Source organism: Notamacropus eugenii, chromosome 7 (genome assembly GCF_028372415.1).
Source record: "Notamacropus eugenii isolate mMacEug1 chromosome 7, mMacEug1.pri_v2, whole genome shotgun sequence".
Lineage (NCBI taxonomy): Eukaryota > Metazoa > Chordata > Mammalia > Diprotodontia > Macropodidae > Notamacropus > Notamacropus eugenii.
Genome location: NC_092878.1, coordinates 99169941 through 99188651, shown reverse-complemented (window position 1 = coordinate 99188651; position 18711 = coordinate 99169941). Strand labels below are relative to the sequence as shown.

Below are 18711 nucleotides of genomic sequence, written 5' to 3'. Positions count from 1 at the left end.
TCTGATCTGTAATTAAAATGACTTTATTGCTTTAAAAAGGATGTAGGCTGACAAACAAATTGGGACTATATACATGTACAGTATATATATATATATATATATATATATATATATATATATATATATATATATATATATATGGGTGTGTGGTTCCTTTAAACACTAGATGGACAGAAGCCAATTTCACTGAAGATAGAACAGGACTTGATATTTAAGGAAAGCCTTCCAAATAACACTCCAACTGATTCCAAGGATGTATCAAAAACATGGGATGGCTAAAACAAGCCTCTTTGAGGGGCAATATTATATGGCTGGTCTAGTAAATTTATCAATAAGTGAATTTGAATAGAATAGCCATCAAAAGATGGACATTGTTTATTAGTTTCTGGTGACAATCAAACACTTCTAAAAATGGATGTCAAAGTCGTGCACATTCTAACTAAATTTGTCATCATTCAAACTGCTACAGTATACCTCTAGAACTGAAAATTTGCTTACAATTATAAAGCACTACAATTTCCCCCTATACCTAAAGAAAAATGCCCTATTATTTTTAAGGCTGTTAAACACTTTCCTTAGAATCCACCTTACATTTTCCACCCCCAGCTCTTTACAATTTCTCTCTGCACCACTGTGATTCAGAATGAAATAGTAATGTCACGACCACAAGAAGATTAGCTGCCGGATATAATCTCCGCCCTCTTTACAGCATGTTTCCAATTCACAGACTAAACTTAGATTCTAAAACATATGGAGAAAAAAACAAAACACTGTAAACTAGTACTTAGTTAAGAGCTGAGTTGCTGGAAAACTTCACACATTATTAATATTACAAAATAAACAAAAGTGATTATTTTTAACTGAAATAGTTAATAAAATGTGAGAGTAAATACTAGAAACACCACAACTAGTCCAGTCTCAAAGATAGCAATGGGTCCTGTGATCTCTGGTTGTTGCTTTGCCCTTTGGAAGTTAACTCCCCATCTTATAGTACTGAACTTCATATACGAATATAGAGATTCAAATTCATATTGAAATGAACATATGAGTCCTAGACAGTAAGAACAGTATAAAATGTCACAAAATATTTCAAGCTTGAAGGCATGTTATTGACTGAATCCAACATCAACATTTTGCAGAAGAGGACGTTGAAGCACAGATACTTTAAATGACTTCTCTAGAATTACACAGCTAGTAAGTATCTCAGGCAACATTTGAAGCATTTATTTATTGTCGATCATTTTCTGCCAGGAGATAAGTGAAATTGACTAGAAATCTTTGCACTCTAGGCAAACAGCGAGGGATGTGCTCTCAAGTCAATGGCGCTTTAGAGAGGAGGCATCAGGCTAGAGCTGAAATGGGGAGAAGTTTCCTTAAGATGCAAATGCTGGAAAGAGGAAGCTGACAACTGTCCCATTCCAGCTAATTTTCTTGCTTATTAGTTGTTAAGCTTGGTTGATTTTATATTGCTAATAGAAAGGAAGGACTTTCAGCACCTATCTTACTTTTGATGCTCTGAGTCACAACCCTGATCCTTGTTACACATCTGGCTATTGCTATTTTTGGTCTTGGGAAAATTTATCTCCAGGTGGGTCCTAACATTTTTGAAGGCTGAGCCAACCTCAAACTACCCACCTTCTCCCAATGTGAAAAACAACTGTAGGGAATTTGGTGGGAAAACATCAAGGCTTCTTGGATACCTGATATCATGACCAATGCTGATCTTTTCTGCTATGTACAGCATTCAGCTACAGTGGCTACAACCATTCCAAACTAAATAGTCGATTATGTTACACATTGATCACTAAATGAAACATCGATGTGGACAATCTTTTAAAACACTGAGTAGGAATTTCAAGTATGGAAATTTCATTTTTTTCTATTTTGGCATCAAAGAATCAATAAATAGGATGACTAAACTAAACATAGCATAGGCTTTTAAAATAAATTTATGACATTTTCATAGTTTTTGTGGTATCACTTAATTTTGGACATTTCCTAAATTACAATATCTTCCTAAGTAACAATGACGTTCCTAAAAGGATATATAACATCCATATTAATGTCAAATTAATTCATTATGATCAATGTTATACGAAGAACACCAAGTAAATTGATATTGATTGGAACAAGAAAATAATGTCGCTCACTTTTTAAAATTACTGTAATCTTATTTCATTTGTTTTAATATTAATCACAATAAATTGCTTTGTTTATTGTAAGAACATCTGGAGTTGGTATGTTATGGATTAGCTAGAAAGTAACTTCCCTGGCTCATCTCTGCACAGTTGAGATAGTGACATATTAAATTTTGAAAGTTAACAAAAGTGTGTGAAGGAAAGCAAAATAATCCTTTAATAAAAGTATAGTTAAAAGCACTGTATGCTTAATCCAAGAAAATAAAAATAAATGAACAGGATAGCTGAACTACTGTCATTTTCACAAGTACATGCATTTACTCACAAGGAATCTAGCAGTCCAAAGGAGAAAATTCCATCACCAGCCTGTAAATTAAAAAAAGCAAAGAAAATGTCATTCTACCCAGTCCATCCAAATGGAAAAGACAGAAAAAAAAAACACACTTGCATGATTCAACACTATACATTTTGTATATTTATAACACTACTAAATGGCAAATCAAGTTAACACTCCCATCTTTCTTCCAGGACTTAAACCTGGATACAACATAAGGTTATTCTACCCCCCCCCACCCGCTTTTTTTAACATTATCTTTCCACATACTTAGAAACTCTAGCTGTCAGTTTGCTTTATGCAATCTGGAGGAAAGCAACCAGAATATTAATATAATAATGGAGAATAAAATGTTGGAACCAAGTTTCTAACATCAACACATATTCAAATTCTATGTGAAAGATGAGAAAAAGATCCTAGCCTGTATAATTTTATTTTTCAGAGGGATACTATATCTGAATAATGGAAGATGAGAGAGCTTCTTGTGTCCTCCCAACAACCATTGGTGTTAAGTGGCACTAACTCACATATCTCATTGAGGTTTGGGGATGGGCTGCAGGAAGCAAGGCTGTTTTGGCCACAACTCCAGACTCTCTGATTCTGCTTCAGTGGCTCTAAGCCAAGTCCAGACACCTCACAGTTCCAAAGAAAAAAAAATTGGAGACAAAGCGGAGAAAGAGTGCATCACAGTGTCACCTAAATTGCTTCAGAAACCTAGGAGAGGTGTAGCCATGACTTAATGGTATTAATTTGACACTGAAAGCAGATGGCAAAACACCATAGATATGGGAATAATGATTCTAGTTTTGATGCAACAGAGGCCACAGTAATTCAGGGTAGCTTTTTTTAATTGGATAAAAAGAGAAAATAAGTATAACCACATTTTTAAAAAAGTGGTCTATATTTTGTTAACAGACAATATCTATGCCATGTATATTGTCTGTTAGATAATTTTTTAAAAGAATCATAAATAGACCCAGTTATGTTTTCTAAAGACTTTAACATTAGATTTTGTGTTCTTCTCTGTGTAACTATTGAGATGATTGTGAACAGGGGGATCTAAACAAAGACATAGCTATGAAGTCTCTAATCAAGGAGGAGTCATGAACGATACACCTCCTCACTACAATGGAGTGCAGGCTTTGTGCAAACCACATGTTAAGGAACTTGACAGATTTTAAGTAATAATGACTATAAAGTTAAATAACAAGACAAAGAAGCATTAAGAGGTAAAGAAAAGGTAGAAAATATGTGTTTTCAAATGAGATCTGATAAGAGTCATTTGAGAAAAGAGACAGGAAAAGTGTCCTCAGTTAACAGAAAGAGAAGGGATGAATAGATTTTCCAGACTACCGAAATATCCCAGAATTTCAGAAAGGAAAAAGACCTTCATTGGCCATTTAGTCCAAACTGGACATCAAAAGGAATTCCTTCTACCATATACCTGACAGATGGTCACCCTTTCCAGGTTAGATCATATATAGATCATATTATATTCACTTTTAGATGACACATTTTAGGAAAGATTGAACCAACTATGATTAGGACGAAAGGAGGAACACTAGTATAATGAAGGAATTCAATTCAATATCATGTAAGGATCAGTTAAATAAATAATGGATGTTTGGTTTTGTGGCTAAAAGATTTTGTGAGATCCTGTGTTTTTCTTCAAATATACAAAAAAATTTTTTTTCAACGTAGAATGGCAATTAGGTTTATTATCTTTAGCCTCAGTTTGCAGAATGAAGACCAATGAATAGAAGTTAGAGGGTGTCAGGATCTTGGGGAAATAATTTCATAATGATTAAAACTGTCCCGAAAGTTGATTAGGATCCCCCAAAAGATAATGAGTTCCCTATCACTTAAAGTCTTCAAGTAGAGACTGAGAATATCTTTCTTAGACTTCAAAAAAGTCAGCTATATATTATGATGTCATGCCTGGATTACTGTAGTAGTTTCCTAGCTGGATTTCCTTTTTCCAGGTGTAACAGCAAGGACCCCATCATACACAGGAGGGCCTGCTGTACTGGTTCTTAGATCTGCTTTTCTAAAAGGAAAGCAACTTTTGAGGGGTCAACAGTCTACTTCAATCAAGGACATACATATATCATTCACTTAGTTCAGGGGGAAAAGTCAGCACCCTGAACTTCATAGAAAATACAAAGAGAGAAACAAAGGTCAACCAACAGACAGGGCTTCCAGCTGTCTGACCATAAGCAATATATATATCACAGATCAACAGACAGATCCAACTATCTGACCATACACACATAGTTAATAGAGAGAGAAGCATCAACATCTGGGCTTTCAAAGCCAAGGGGCTCCTTAGCAGCTGCTCAGTCTCATTTTGCCAAACAAACACTTGCATATATGTACACATATGCATGCATACATACATGCATGAATACATACATATTTTGTACTACAAGCTAGGGGTTATGCTACGTGCTTTACAGTTATTATCTTGTGTGATCCTCACACCAACTGTGGGATTTAGGTGCGGTTATTATCCCCATTTTACAAATGAGCAAAGTGAGGCAAACAGAGGTTAAATGACTTGCCCAGGGTCATACAGCTAATAGGTATCAGAGGTCAGATTTGAACTGAGTCCTTCTTGACTCCAGGTCTAGCACTCTGTCCATTGAAATACCTACATATTTATATATGAAAAGAATCTTTACTGCAATATATCTGATAAAATACAATCCAGCCTCTGCTTAAAGACCTCCAAGGAGGGAGAACCCTCACAACACTTGAGGCCACTCATTTCAATTTTGGACAACTCTATTTAGAACTTTTTCCTGATATCAAATCTAATTTGGCTTCTTTTTAACTTCTACTCATTGCTTCTCTCTTGGGTTAAACAATCCATATTCCACATGATAGCCCTTCAGATACTTGTACGTAGCTCTCATGGCCCACCCTTTTCTAGTATTCTCTTTTTTAGGCAAAATGTTTCTAGTTCCTCCAAGTTTTTTTCACATGATATAGATTTGGGACCTTTTGCCATTCTCTTTCCCTACTTCTGGACTCCCTCCCACTACTCAATATCCTTCTTTCAATCAGGGTACCCAGCATTGAACATAATACGCAAAGCAGAATAAGGAGCACCAATGACCTCCTCACACCTAGAAGACCTCCTCACAGCTTCTTAATTAAATGCTTCTGCTCTTTTCACTGCTACAGGATGTTGCTGACTAATTCTTGTGGTCCATTAGAACCCCCAGGTGTTTTTTTCAGACCAATTACTATTTAGTCATGCCTCATCTTATACAGGTGAAGTTAGTTTTTTGTCCCAAAGTACTAGGTTTTACAAATTTAATGAAATTTTGTTGCCCTTTTCCCTTATGCTTATCCACATTTTTGTTGTTGAGTTGTTATTCAGTTGTCAGACTTTTTGTGACCACTTTTAAGGTTTCCTTGGCAAAGATACTGGAGTGGTTTGCCATTTCCTTCTCCAGCTTATTTTACGTAGAAGGAGACTGAGGTAGACAGGGTTAAATGACTTGCCCAGGGTAACATAGCTAGTAAATGTTGGAGGCTGAATTTGAACTCAGGTCTTTCTGACTCTGGGCCCAGGCTCTGTTCCCTGCCCCACCTAGCAGCCCATGTTCATACTATAATATGCCAGAGAGGAAAAAATAGGAGCAATCAACTGAACTAAGATAATTGATTACAAGGATATAATATATAGAGTTTGTAAGGCTTTGCTTTGCAGGGAAAATAAAGCAGAGAGAACAAAGCAAAATAATGTCTAACCTTTATAACAGGATATAATTTTAGAAAGGGAAACCTATCACTTTAGAGACAAGGAAAGTCAGGGCAATAGAAGAGAGGGACAGGTCTATTTCAATTAACTTAAAAATAGCTAATATTTGTAGAACACTTTAAGATTTGCAAAGCATTTTATATTTCTTAGCTGATTTCATCCTCACAAAAGCCCTGGGAAGAAGGCATAGATAAGGTAACTAGTGTTAAAGAAAGAGTTAAGTAGTTTACTCAGGTCACTCTGCTAGTGCCAAAGGCAGCATTTGAAATCAGGCCTTCCTATTTCCAAGTTCAGCATGCTATTCTGCCACCTTGATACTGAAAACTTACATGTATAGAACAAATGTTTAATCTATATATCTATATTTATATCTACGTGTGAATAGTAAACATTTCTACCAAACCCCTCTGCCTTTCTTATGCGATGGGAATCTTTTGCTTAAAAGATGTGTCTTAACTCCCTATTTCCCTTTTCCTGAGTAGATCCTTAGATAAGAGTTTTGGACAAGAGAAAAAGATGGCTATTATCCTGAATGAAATTGATGCAGCCGATGGTCATGTCTTTTAATGATGTGTTTTCTTGATGTTTCCAGCACTGAGTGGGCTATTACATTGAAAGTACCTCTCCTAAGAGTTCCGTTCAGGCAGGGCTCACCATAATGGGCACTGTCAGCTTTCCCTCGCAAGTCAGCATTGCTAAGAGAAGCTGCCATTACTTGCTCCAGGACCATGACACAGGACATGAGTTGGCCAGAAGGCACTTGTGATCCTTATGACCTTCTATCCTTATTACATTCTAATAGCAACTGTATTACGAAAAAGTACATAAAGGGCAAAAGTATTTGACTGACCACAATTGCATCCATTAAAATAGTTTCAATGTTATTGCTTTGCATTTTCTAAGGAGGACAAGTGTCAAAAAAGATTCTTTTATATCTAAGAAAATATTCAATTTATGGAGAGTGTAAAACAGGGAATTTTTAATCTTTCATTAAGGAAATGGGCAGATTATTGAAAATATATTATATGCATTGTAAGCAAAAGTCCCAGAGTAGAAATCACTATCATGGTATAGACTTTCATTTTTTTCTTTAAATTAATTTATTTAATTCTAGTTTTCAACATTCACTTCCATAAGCTTTTGAGTTTTAAATTTTCTCTGCCATCTTCCTCTTCCCCTCTCCCCAAGATGGCATGCAATCTGATAAAATATTCATTTTGAGGATGTAATATACATACAGATAGCCCAGAAGATAATGGAAAGAAATATGGTGGCATTAGTAGGCCACAGTCAGCATACTGCCAATGATGACATGACCTAAAAGTACTATTAAAAGAAAACTATCAAGGCAGGTGCATGCCTGGGATTGAAGGTTGGTTAGTCACATTGGGAGAGTGAGGGAAAACAGGCAGTCAGAGCACTATGCTGGCACTCAGAGACATTTAAAGCACCAGAGCAGAGCCTCGAGTGTTCCTATGGCAGATATACATGTATTTTATTCACCTGTTCATGTGTAAAGCAGGGACTCTAAATCTTTTTTGCTTCATGGACCTTTCAGTCTGGTGAAACCTATAGATGCCTTCTCACGATTTAGTTTTAAAATTCATAACAGAAATAAGTGTCAAATTTCAAGAGGCTAGTGAAATATACATATATAATATATACTATTTTATTTATGATCTTATATACTTACTTATAAATACAAAATATATTCTATATAGTTATGGTAGTGTAATATATAAATATGCAGAACATCATATATATTTTTACATAAATAGGAGTTTTTTCCTCCCATCTAAGTTTACAGACCCCTCTGAATTCTGTCCATGGATCCCAAGTTAAGATCTGCTATAGAGAAATAGAGTCAAGCACTAGATAGGAAGATAGTCATGGACCCAGGAAGACCTGAGTTCAAGTTTTATCTCTGAAACATACTGGCTATGTGACCCTGAGTAAGGCACTCAGAGTGTCTTTGAAGACTCTAAGTTGCATGGAAGGTTCCTGTTTGAATTAGTAGAAGGAGTTTGCTCATTTGGTAGTTCCTGACACGAATAAAATCATGGTTTTCCTCAGCTTATGTCTGTAAATTTCATGACTTTTTAAACTTTTTGTCTTCCCTAGCACCTAGGTATACAATAGTCAATAAATGTTTGTTGATTGAATAAATGAATGACTAGTTAGTTTCCTTAATGGATTTAAAATATAATTCCATTTTAAAAAATCAATGTGTATGCAACTTTCCAGAAACAGTACACAAAGTGAATTATGCCCACATGAGCAAATTGATTTCTAAATGGCTTAAGTAACTAGAAAATCTACTTAATTAAAAGTTAAAGCACAGTCAAGTTACATTTGATATATTGGTAACTTCCTGAGATTATGTAACCTTACCTTCCAGCTTATAACAGAAAACAATTACCTTGTGCATGGCACACATGCCCTCTCTGCCTGCTGTGAAAAAGGCAGGGTGGTTTTAGATTCCATTTGGCCAAATTTGAGAAAGGCCAAAGGAACAGCCAAGAGGGATGCCCAGACTAGTGAAACTGGATGGGGAGGAAGGAAAGATTGCATATCCTAAGGCACTAATAATGTGTTAGCTAAATGCGTTATCTCATTTGATTAATATCACTGGCAGTCAGGCATGACCTGTGTTTCCCTAACCTATCACTCTGGCCATTCTTCCCCCAAAAGCCCAAAGTGATCCAGAAAATGTTCAATTCAGGTAAGTAGTATCGCACTAGATCTAATAAGCAGCCTCTCATCACAACTCTTCCTGGTTGTGTGTACAAAAGGTACAACTTGAGGACAGGGAAATAGTAGGACTCAGTTATCTTTGCATATAGTGAGGCTCAAAATAAGGTTTGATTACAGTTCTATGGGTTCAATTCCTTTTTCCGCTGAATTTTCTTACTTTCAGCTACCTAACTCCTTTTAAAGACCTGAAGAAAAGTCAGATATTTTTCACTTGGAACTCCCCTCTCATCTCATTTTCAATTCTCCTCAATTAATTATATAGTTCAAGATCTAGGGTATATAGGGTGTTTAGGGAGGACTAGCACCTTGGATGTGAGGGCTTGCTGAGCCCTTTTCAGGGATACTCATCTACCTTTGGTGTCTACCTTTAATAGAACTTTCACCTGTAGCTCCATGAAACTACAGTATTGCAGCAGCCACACCTGGTAAACTGTTCCAAGCTAAACCAGGTTGAGGGCAACTGAAATCCCTCAAACCAGTGAGTGAGTCAGGGGAATGTCTATCCCAAGCATGTAAAGATCTCCACCTGCAGAATGGGCAGATGAGAACAATTTGTTCCAAAGAAGCAGGTGCTGTGGGGCTCTGAGAGCTTGGTGAGATGTCCAAGACACTGCATCCTGGGCTATGGGCACTTATCTTGACTTTTGTCTTGCCCCTGGACTTTGATGACTCTAAAAGAGTGAGTGAAGCTAAAGTCTTTGTGCAAAGCTGTCTCTTAAATATAATCCAACTGATGCACAAGTCAAGACATCACTCTCTGATATCCTTGGTCCTCTGAAAATGAAGGCTAAATAATTTCAAGATCCATTTCAGCAGTCAGCCCTCATGGGAAGGCGTTAATAAAAATAAAATCAGTATTAATTAAACACCTATACAAGCAGAGAGGAGCTGAGGACTGTCCTAAGTGATGGAGATAAAAAATTTAGATGTGACTTGTGCATTATTGATTCTTTGTATTGACTGATTGATTGATTTTGGTATGGAACTAATCCCTTGGGCATTCTACTGAAGTCTGTTCCCTCATCTCTCTATCTTGTTTTATTTTTTGTCATATCACTCTCTCTCCTTCTTATCCTCTCTTTAGGCCATTATCAAACTTTGGTTTTGCCCCAAAATTCCAGGTAAAAAATAAAATATTCAGTCAGTTATTCAGATGTTGAATGCTTGGAATTTTAGTGCCTTTCCTGTTACCTCGGGGAATGAGTATGGAATTGATAGGTTTGGAAAATGACACAATTCACAGAATATGATTATCCACATTCAAAAAACCACAGATAATTCCTATGCATTCTCTTTATTGGCTTCCATTTTAAAAATCAGGTCTTGTGCTATGAACTCATGAAATTAGTAGTCTGGGATTTGGGCAGGTCTGGAATTCCATAAGTGAGAGCACTCCACAGAAACTAAACCTTTCCCCAGCTCCCTCTAGATGAAAGTTGGGAAGTGCCAGCCATTGCTATCCAGCTGATCTCAATTGCCTTGCTGTTGCTTAGGGAGAAAGGCGATCTCTAAGTAGCTGGGGCCCAACCATTTAGTGTTTTATAGACCATAGACTATTACACTCCGAAGCAAATAAGGCAAGGAGTACAGACTGTAGAGCATGGATGTAATGTGCTCCCTACAGCTTCTACCATACAATCACTGACTTAGATGCATTCCGCACCAGCTAGAGAGCTTCTGGATTTCCTCCAGAGTAAAGTCATTTGCAGTAATCCAGCCTTGCAGAATATCGTTTTACAGGTCATCCTGTGTCTTCACTGGTCAAATTTTCTTTACCTCTCGGCAGAGGAAAATGGGTTCCAGGTTAATATTCATAAAGGCTATTTGGTTGTTGGCCAAAATAACTGATTTTTTTACAATTCATACTTTAAAAAAATCTTAATGCTTCCTTTCCAAGAAACAGAGTAATAATTTTGTAAACGATTTATACCAAGCACCAAGTGTTAGTGATAATGATTCTACGGGGCTTTCCAAATACCTTTTTTTCCTGTGTAGTATTTACAGAGTACAGGTAAAACTTTCTTTGTGATTCTCTGCAAGGGCATCATTATTCACTAAATATTTGCTAATTTTTATATTCTTGCTCATGGTAATGATTTGAAGCCACTAAGAACACTAATTAGCATCTATACGGTTAGTACTATATGTTCTATATCGATCAGTCAATAAGTATTTATTGGGCACCTACTGTGTACCAGTCACAGAACTAGCTTTGGGAATGCAAAAAAAAAAAAAAAAAAAAAAAGACAGCCAGCCCCTATCCTCAAGGTGCTTCCAATCTAAGGGAGGAAAACAATACATAAAAGGAAGCTGAAAATTGGGGGTGGGGTGGAAAGGGAAAGTTATGGTATGATGGAGAAACCAAAAGAAGAGCAGCTAGGTGGGAAATGAAGAAATGGCTGGGCTGTGTTTCCTCCCTAAATAGCAGTTCTGAGAGGAGTTCTCTACACTCCATTTAGAGGAAAGTATCTAGGGGAGGAGAATAAGGCTGAGGTGGACTTTCAAAGCTGAACTGATCTTACAAGATGATGAGGTTTCTAAGGTAAGAGAAATCAAAAACAGCACTGCCAGGTAGAAAATGAAGAGGGTAGGTCTGAATTTGACTATGTGTCAAAAAAAGAAAATGAATCTCCTTTTGGCCGTATTTTCTCCTCAAGTTTAGAAAGCTGTCTTCTCAGGTCATGGACAGAAGAAATTCTGTCTCTCTCTTACCAGAGAGCTGACTTCCCTTTTGACTGTATCTTGAAATGTGGCTGCCATAAATAACTATGTTCTCTGTGGCTAAAAGTCTCCATTCTAGTCTCCACATGATCTCTATGAATGAGATTATATGTGCAGCATGATTACACGCAGAGATACTCTGTATTTAAACTTGGAGTATTTATTGTGTGTGTGGGTGTGTTTATCCTTTGTTGCCAAAGAAGACCATGCCATCAGAGAAATAATGACATGATTTGCACGTGACTTTGTTTTGAGGGAGGGAGGGCTGTGCAGGTCACCAGCCTCACTCCTCCTCCACAGCCATCTGAATCCAATGCCCAGATGTTCATCAGGATGACTGGAGGTGACCCAGGATGAGGCAATTGGGGTTAAGTAGCTTGCCCAAGGTCACACAGCCAATGAGTCAAGTGTCTGAGGTGAGATTTGAACTCAGGTCCTCCTGACTCTTGCACTGGTATTCTATCCACTTAACCACCTAGCTGCCCCTGTAGTATTTATTAACATGTAGCTGAAAGAGACTATCAAGTATAAGTCCTCCATTTTACAAAGAGGAAACAGACACAGTGAGGTTCAGTGGCTTGCTTTGCATCACATAGTTAGGAGGTATCTGAGATGGAATTCCAATTCATTTCCTTCTAATTCCATGTTCAGAACTCTGTCTGCTACATCATCCTCCCAACTGCATTTGTAAAGGGTTCAAAATGCTTTCTGATACCATGATTCTTAAGCACTGAGTCTTCCAAAAGTGAGAAAATGAAGGGTTGTTGTTTATTTTTTCTAATAGTGAAGTTAGTTAATTATTTTGTCAGTGTGGGCACTTCTTCTTTCAATGTAGATGATAACCTACACTGGAGTGTTTTCAGGAGTTCCATAGGCCGCCAAATTAAATACTCTGTAGCCAAACTAGTGATAGCCCCATTTCTCTCAAACCTATCGGTGTGGTTCCTCAGGCAACAGATGTAACAAGAAGTCCTTGCTGGAGTCCTTTCCCCCTTGGGAACACTCCCAAGAACGGTGCCCTTTCTGGCTTAGCTCAAGGATCCAGTGTTACCTCCATGCCATGATAAGGAATCAGGAGGAAACTTTAGTATAGACATGGGCATGTTATTTTCTAGTTAGACAGTAATGGAACAGAATAAGCATTTATTAAGAAGCTATGCAGTGAAAGGCATTGTGTTAAATGATAGGCAAATACTGTCTTATTTAATCCTCACAACAACTCTGGGAAGTGGGTACTATTATTATCCACATTTTACAGATGAGGAAACTGAGGCAGGCAGTGTTTAAATGATTGCCCAGGGTCACACATCTAGTATTTGTGACTGGATTTGAATTCAGGTCTTCCTGACACCAGGACTGAGCTTTATCCATTGCATCACCTAGCAGTTTGCAAAAAGGACAGGGAACAGAAAGAAGGTCTGATTCTAAGAAAGGGATAAGAAAATGATCAAAATTAGGACAACTTTAAGCTACGTTAGGAGGACAGAAAAGAGACAGATCTCTCCATTTTTTCTTATGATGGTACATTTGGGTTTTATTTCTTGGAAATATTTTCAATAGGAAATATAGTAATAAATAAATTAGGCTTTCCCCTAGTTTTTGTTTATTTTATTTTGCTTTCCCTAATCCACTCTAATTATAGAATCACAGATTTATAAGTTTAAAAGACCTTTGAAGTTACTCTTTTTTACAGAGGAGGCAACTGAGTTGAGAGAGTTTAAATTGCCCAAGGTCACAAAGGAAATAAATAGGAAAGTCAAGATTCAAACCTAGGTCCTTGGACTCCAAGTGCAGCATCTTCAAATATTACAGACAAGCTTTGTGGAACTTATTGGATCCCTATCCTTTTATGTTTCTCAAAAGAGACAGTTTGCTCTTCACAGCTAGAGATCACTGACATTTTCCCATTTAATTTGCCCTTCTCTTTCCTCAAAACCACCTAATTTGCAATCCATTCCAAATATCTGGAGGCTCTCAGAACTAACTAGTTCATTGTCCCATACCTGAGTCATAACTCAGGGACATAAAAACAGAAATACACAAATTCACCACTGATTTTAGCTTTGGAAACTTTGACTGTTAACTATTATCTAATTCAGTAAGGAACATGAATCAAATTCTCTGCTTGCATTCAAATAACCTCCCCTCAAGATATATACTGATTTGCTAATTTCTTCCAACAAGAGCAAGTTCCAGAATGCCAGAAATATATATTCAGCAATAAAGGTCTGTTGTTTTAATTTTGGACAGAAATGGTTGTAACAAAGCTACACTGCAGTGTACTCTGAACGAGTTGTCTAATTGATATGAAACACCAAAATAACGAAGTCGTTTCTGGGTTATTGGCCTCTTAATCTTGTATATTAATTCAGGTAATGCACCACTACCACTATCTCCTATTTAATTATTTTTATTTATGTACCATTAAGCTCCATTTTCATTACATTTGTGGTATAAAAAAAAAGGGTGAATCCATTGTATTTGGCTAGTAGTTTCATCTCATTTGCAATTCTCAGAAGACCCTTTTCTTGGTTCGAGGATTCAAATGACAGTCTTTGACATTCTTTAAAAGCAGTTTTTATTTCTTTAATTAGGAGTTCCAGGCAGTACAATTTCTTGAACTCTTCACATTTTCCTATACTTGAGTATCACTTCTTTGGCTGATTGTGTCTGAGTTAGTGCAGAACACATTTCTGATTTGCAAGAAAGCTGCTTGCAAGCCTTTTCATATTCTGCCATAATCCCTTGGTAATTATGAAGCCTCTCTCTGCAACAATAGGCAAATCTTAGAGGAAGGAGAACAGGGGCTATGCCTTACAAAGAGAATTATGCCTGAACATTCTGGCTGAATTCGCCTTCCTATAACCGCCCCCCTCCCCCCCATCTCCAACTTAGACAGTGGCCCTTTTAGAAATGTCAGGGACACAATGGCTCAAAAATTGTAATGACAATAACTTTGTGCCCATGGAAAACATTGGTTAAATTAAATAAGACAAGCCACATTTCAGTAAAGCAAGGCATTTAATAGTAGTGCAATCCTGCCTACCAAAACCGTAGCCCAAGGATGGCTGAATTAAACAATATACTAACAACACCAAAATCAAATAACAACAAAAAATATTTAATGCTGGGCTGACAACCATTTCTTATTTCTCTGGGTTTCATTCCATGGGGATTTTTAAAGCTTTTCTTGAATGCTTTCCTATAATCATTTGCATTCTTCCCCCATTTTTCTCTCTTTTTTTTTTTTTTCTCATTAGCCTCCATGGTTGACTGTACAGGGATTTCTTTACCTCCATTGACTCTTTTATCCAGGCAAGGGATGTATGTGTCTAAGTATTTGGTGCTGGACTGACTTACTTACTTAGCAATTCATCTTGTTCAGTATCAGTCATGGATCATATGCATTCATTTAGGTTAAAGTTTCATGATTTGTTTCATTAAAATTAAAGTTTCTTACAATTTGTCACAATAAAATCTGCATATTTGAAGAAACTCTCATGATACTAATGTTGGGGACTGCACTGAATTTTCTGATCACTAAAGCAACCTGACATGCCATCTCAAGGCTTGATTCTAATCTCAGATATGGGGTACACTTCTCATGATTGTCTTGAGAATGAGTTCTTGAGACATGAGGCAGAGGAGATGAAGGATTTGTGGGCATTTGCTTTCCACTTCAAGGTAAATTTTGAAAAATGGTTCAGCAAAACTATAATAGAAACTGCCCCAGACCCTGAAATGTAGATATTTTATGAATGTTTCATATGTGTTCCCAAGTGAGATTGTGAATTCCTTGAGAGGAGTAACCATGCCTTTCTATAAATTATTCTATCTCTTTCCTATTGCCATCCTCAGGTTCTCCAACTTGTTCCACCAGCTCCAGCTTATATTCTTCTCAACTTTTTGGATTTTAATAGCATTCCTTATGTAGATTTAGTATGAAGTAACATGCACAGCAAGCATCTGGTCAAGTATATTAAGTGAAAAGTATAGCCAAAGGTCCTTTTAAAATGAGTGGAAAGAAAGCCTACACACTCACATGCAGAATAATTCATTAATTCACTTCCAACTCTTTTCTTTAGGAAGCAGTACTGCTTTTAGACAATGAGCAGGCGGTAATGGCAAAGCTTGAAAAACTGTCACAAGTGGAACAAGTTTAAGAAGCCTTGGATTAGACAACGTCCTGAAATCCCTCCCACTTCTAAATTTACGTTCCTATGATCCTATATAGCCTGAAGGCTAATGTTTCTCACAAATCTCCAGGGAGAATTCTGATCTGAGATACAATGTGGCAAACTAGACCATATCATCCACTAGCATCAAACTCAAAGTAAAAATGGAAGTCACTAAACCGTACATGAGGATCCCTATGGGATTCATAATGACTTAGATTTAAAATGTTATGTTCTCTATGTTTATTTTCTATTTATTTTGATAAATATTTTCCAATTCTCTTCTATTGTGGTTTGGGTCACCCCCTGAAGTGTTGTGGGAACATTAGGCCACACAATTGACATCTTTGTTCTAGGTTTCCAAGAGTCGGATTATGTCCATACTGATCTTTCAAGGAGTTCCTGATGTAAGAGTTGAAGTCCCATCCTCCAGACAGAACTGAAGCCAGTTTAACTTCTAAGGATTGTAAAGCTTAGTGATACTCAAAGGGCTGGTATGCAAAGGAGAGGGTCCCCCATCTAGTGATCCCTATGGCTAGCTTGCAACAGTATCCCTATTTAAAAATTAGGGTAAAAAACACCAAATTCTGTCAGGACTAAATTCCAAGTGGGTATTAGAAGTTAAGAAAGAGTTAAACTGCATGGTTTAGCACAAGATAATGCAAACAACTTCATCCTGGGAAAGAAAAACTAGTTGTTACAAGTATATGTACAACCAGTCCAATAGGCTTTTGAATAAACAAGTCAAGGGGGAAAAGAGGAAAGAAATATGTTTCTATTGGCAAATGCTTGTTAAATCTACTGAAGCAAGCTTCTGCCTTACCCCCTGCTTCTGTAGTACTCAGCTCAATACCATAAATTGGTTGAAGGTGGGGAAAAAAAAATCAGCTCCTCGGGTCCTCATAAACATTTCACTTTTATTTTTAGAAAAAAAAAATGAGATTATTTTTCAAAACTGCAGGTGTGAAGAAAACAATGTTGAAAACCTACCATCAACTATTTTATACTTTGCCCCATTGGGGTGCATTTGGACTAAAATAAATTAGATGAAAGCCTGGTACTAAAGTTCCAAGTACTAAAAAGTTTATTCTACCTAAAAATTGGGAAAATATCAAAACTATTTGACCTATCATATCAGGGAAAATAGCTTTCTTGTGCATAAATAGAGAAGTAGTAATCCACAGGGAAGATCCAGTAAATGACATGTGGTTATTATTTTCTTTCATGCTATTCTATTGTCCTCAAATTTTTTTTTAAATTACAACTTATTTTCATAAAATTATTAACTGGAGAAAAAAATGAAAGGAAGTACTTTATAGGAAAAATTCCAAGAATCGTAGAATAAAGTTGATACTGCTCAAAACCTCCATTACTCTAAGAGTCATGTTTTAGGAAGTAATAGATGATTGTCCTAGAAGAGCCTCCTTATGGTCTGAAAGCAAGCAAGCTTCGTTGGAGTTGTTCATTTTTAACATTGTCCTCCTTTGAAGGTTTTCTTCTAATATTAATTCTGCAATCATCTCTTTTCTGCTATCTGGTCTTTTGAACTTCCCTTTTGTCCTTATGACTATGGAGAGGGTTAGTAAGTCTACTCCCAATTTAAAAACAAAGATAAATGCAAAAATACAAATACAAAACCAATACAAAAACCTCCAACTCCCTTAGCCTTCCTCATGCTACATGCTTCTCAATCATTTGTTGCTGGACTTTCTCTGATTTTTTATATTGCTTTTAAAATATGAAGCAAAAAAAGAGGTTAAAAGTTTTCTGATTAATGTTAAAATGATAGAAAGCAAATGTCTCAGGAATGAAATGTCATATCCTGATTAATATTCAGAAGCAAAGACCTTCCAGTAGAGTATTAAAGAAATGGGGTGGCTCTGAGGATGGGATGCTGGACTTGAAGTTAGAAAGACCTAAGTTCAGAATTCTGAACTTTGTGTGTAAAACCTGGCAAGTCACTTAAGCTCCATCTGTCTCAGTTTCCTGCTCCGTAAAATGAGGATAACAATAGAAGTCTCTTTCTAGGGGCTGTTGACATCAGAAAGCGTGCTGTGCTCTATGAGCAAAGCAGAGTTGAGACAGCACAAAGTAAATGTAGGATGAGCAAATTTGCAGTATCCACCCCCAAATATTCACACAGACTTATTTGTGCCCAACCTGTGGTAGAGCATTCCAAGCTCATATTGGTCTGATCAACCACAGTTGGACACACTGAAATTTCACTTTATCATAGTGATGTCATTTTCCTCCTCTTTGAGAATGCACAACAACCAACCAACCAACTTCTAAGGGTTGTTATGAGGATAAATGATGCACTTTGTAAACCTTGAAATGATGACAATGATGATGATTATGATGATGGACTTAGCATCTGGTCCAAAAGTGCTGAGGGAATTGATGGCTATAGGATCACAGATCTATAATATAATAACAAGGAACCTTAGAAGACATCCAGTTCAACTCCCCATTTTATAGATTAGGGATCTGAGATCTGGGATATTAACTGATTTACCCATTGTCACACCAGTAGTATCAGAGTTATGTTTTGGTCCCAAATATTCTGAGTCTAGAGCTGGGGCTCCTCCTTCTGTGACCATGCTGACTCTTACTGATTTTTTTCTTACCGATCCTTTTTTTCTGTATCTCACAACCTGATCACTCATGATTTTCTTTTTTAACTTTTTAATAGATCATGTTTGTACATAGTGATTTCAGAATCTTTCACAAATGAAATCATGCTATGCCTTATCTATTATTCTCCATCAAACGTATTCATAAGTTTACTTCTTTCTACCTTACCCTTTCTCTAAGTTAAGC

The 18711-nt window shown here is 36.8% G+C and overlaps 1 protein-coding gene across 4 annotated transcripts in view; it reads right to left on the bottom strand.

Annotated features, from left to right (window-relative positions):
• The window catches only part of TENM3 (teneurin transmembrane protein 3), a 3393579-nt gene that overhangs the window by 1955346 nt on the left and 1419522 nt on the right, over nucleotides 1-18711 (bottom strand). For all 4 annotated transcript variants that reach the window (XM_072622672.1, XM_072622671.1, XM_072622669.1 and 1 more), the window contains one exon: nucleotides 2464-2504. The gene's annotated coding sequence lies outside the window, so the exon portion shown is untranslated. The remainder of the gene's footprint in view (nucleotides 1-2463; nucleotides 2505-18711) is intronic.